We start from the raw sequence: 3,626 nt of genomic DNA on the forward strand, positions 1-3,626 counted from the left end.
ACTTGTAACCATTAAAACACCAGACTTGTGTTCTATTCCAGTTGTTTTGTATTTTACTAGAATTTGTAACCGTTAAACACCAGACTTGTGTCCTATTCAAGTTGTGTTGTATTTCACCGAATCAGTTTGGTGTTGATATAACAAACATTTGATAGCTGTTGTTTTAAATTTCATAATTTCGTAAAACGTCACTGTTACGTAAGATGCTTTATTTCAACTTAACTAATAATTTGTAGTCACAAGATATTGAAATAAACGTCTAGAATAAAGCTTTGATAAAGTTTGTTTGTTTGCTACTCGAGGGCTATGTGCGCTAGCAGTCCCTAATTTTGAAGTGATAGACTAGAGAGAGAAGGTGCTGGTCAACACCATATACCGCCAACTTTTGGGCTATTCTTTACCAACGAAAACTGGGAGTCACCGTCACATTATATATCCCTCCACAAACACACGGCTGAAAGGGCAAGCATGTTCTATGACGGGATTCGAACCCTCGATCCAAAGATTGACAGTCCACGTTGATAATTGAGGTCTTTACACATTAATCGAGAAAATAGAAAACTTTATTTTTACGAAAATGTATATTGTGGATGAATTCACAGTGAAAAATATTGGGAAATTATTCTATCAACATGACATACCTGTAAAATAAAATCCAAAAAAGTAGAATTCTCCGTGTTTCATTGAATAGTGAAACGAAAAATTATCAGATATGTACAAACAAAACTATATTTCGAACGAAGGAGAGAGAACAAGAGAATTGAGGTTGACAGTTATTATATTAATATTAATCTTTATCAAAATTTATTCTTCCTCTGTCCAAATATATAGACTTGATACCAGTATCGTTTCTCGTTTCGTCCTTTTACATTCAGTACTGATTAATTTTCTTGTACTTTTTTGGGAAAAAAATTCTTTTGTACTTAAAACCTGCTTTGAAAATAAAAGTCGTTAAGTTTGTTCGGAAACTTATTTTAGTTGACACTGATAAAGAAGGGTGTGTTTATTACGCTAGTCACAGCGGTACTTCGTATAGAAGCACCTCTTTCATGCCATCACTGACAATCCTGAACGTGAGCCTTACGAAGACATGGAAGTTCTTTCGTGAAATCAGTTAATCTCGTGATTAAAATTCCAAAACCTGAAACAATAGAAGAATTCAAAGAATGGAATATAGCCTAAAGGGATTATATCTAGCTATAATGGCTCAAGGTAGGTGTTTTCTTCAGTATCCAACACGAACGTGTTTGTTCTGTCTTATACATATCCAAACATGTTAAGACTATTGTGTTCAGATACGGTACGAATGCTATTTGTCTAATAAATGAAACATAAATTATAATTGATTGTAATATTTGGTTAGGGTTATAAAATGCTTACTAATCAGTTACCCAGTGAATAATGCTCTGTGGCATATAAAGAAAATTCAACAGGGTTGTGATTAAATGTTTCATTTAAAGTAAAATACTTTCACGTCCGTTAAAGGTTCATTGAAAAGTTTTCTCCAAATAAGAGTACCGTACATTCCAGTTTTATCTTTAGCTTGCTAAGATAAGATATTTGCTAATATACATGTATGCGTTTACAACTATTAATCATCACAATATTCACGTGTACAAGCTACAATAACACTGTACATTGTTTACAATATACATTATTAGCAATAAAATAATCGCCTAAGTGCACCAAAAATACGTAATTACTTTTACATAATTCGGTTTTTATCTTAATGTATCTTAAAATACGTGTTTACGTTTAGAGAAATAAGTTTAATTATTTTGAGTCCGTTTATTTACCATAAAACTCCAGTTTTTTTCATTTACAGTGACCTTTTTATTTATCTATCGCAAGACCATAAACAACATAGTTTCAATCGTAAATATTTATTTTTCTCTTATATATATATTAGCTTTTTTTTTATTGTTAAGCACAAAGCTATACAATGGGCTATTTGTGATTTCCCCACCGCCGATATCGAAACCCGATTTTTAGCATTATGAGTTCTCATACTTTCTTTCTATATAAAGGGAAAAAAATAATAATTTTCGTAGATATACAGCATTGTTCAGTAAGAGTAATGCTTAAAAAGTTAAGCTTTATCTTATCAAATTTATACAACTTTAGAAAATAAATAAAAGAAAATTTGTAACAAAATTATTTTATTGTTTTGAATATTCGTGTAAAGCTACACATGAGTAATCTGTGCTAGCCGTCCCTAGTTTTGAACTCAAAGACCAAACGGAAAGCAAACTAGTCAACAGCACCCACCGCCAACTCTTGGGCTACTCTAATCGAATATTTTTATAACGTAACCATGGCTCCAAACTGAGGAGCGAGATTAATTTTTGCGGCAACTGGACACAAAACATGTACCCTCACATCCACAGTCCGAGCACGCTAACCACTAGGCCACAACCGACCTTCTATTTGTTACAGAACTTAATAAAATAAAATATAATATGTGTACAACCTATCCATCAGGTATTTATAATGAAGACAAACGCGTAATATATAATTATTTATCACCTTGTAGTTATGCAAGCTTAAAAGGCTTTCAATGTTCATTAAAACAGAATACTATCTTAAAATTCGAAATTCAGAAATCTACGCTTAGATATCTCAAAATATCGAATGTAAACTTATATTTTGAGTAAATAAACTTCCTCCGTTGGCTCAACGATAAGCTTGAGGGCTTATAACCGAAATCTGGGGTTTGATTCCCGCAGTGGGCATAAGGCAGATAGCACATTGTACAGACTTGCCTTTATAAACAAACAAAAGAAGCACATATGCTGAAAAAGTATCTTTTGAAAGACTGGACTATTTGTATTAGTGTTATAGTAAAGTATCTACAAAACCAGTATAAATGAAATTCAGCATATAATTCACATCTCTTGAATCAAGATGTATTTTAGTGTCCTTATAAATTAATTTTATAATTTAAAATCATTCCTGCAATTAAATGTCAAGGAATATTTTATATACAATTATGATTTTTTTTTTGCCATGAAACAGAAAACCTTTGTGAACAAATGTTTTCTTTTCATGGATGTTAGACTGTAAAACTTTGGCCGACATCTTGTCAAACACCCTATTTTAAAATATAACGCAAATAAGTTTGGTTTCTAAAATTATCTGATTTCTTAGACTGAAAATTCGCTCAGTTCTGGTAGATATGTGAAAATAAGGTCATTTAATGTGCTTACTTTCTCTCTTTTCCCAAAATTATTCCAGCGTCTTGCATTATATGCTGAAAATGTTTTTTACATTTTTACATTTACCGAGAAATTCGAAGTGCAATGAATAGCAGCTACAGCTTCGAATGTGATACACACTTTACAGGACATTCTTTAGTGTCATACAAGCCTAGATAGACGTGTGATACACACATTTCAGGACATTCTTCAGTGTCATACAAACCTTGATAGACGTATGATACACACTTTATAGGACATTCTTCAGTGTCAGACAAACCTTGATAGACGTATGATACACACTCTACAGTACATTCTTCAGTGTCATACAAACCTTGATAGACGTGTGATACACACTTTACAGGACATTCTTCAGTGTCATACAAACCTTGATAGACGTATGATACACACTTTACAGGACATTCTTCAGTG

Source organism: Limulus polyphemus, unplaced genomic scaffold, assembly GCF_000517525.1.
Source record: "Limulus polyphemus unplaced genomic scaffold, Limulus_polyphemus-2.1.2 Scaffold183, whole genome shotgun sequence".
NCBI lineage: Eukaryota > Metazoa > Arthropoda > Merostomata > Xiphosura > Limulidae > Limulus > Limulus polyphemus.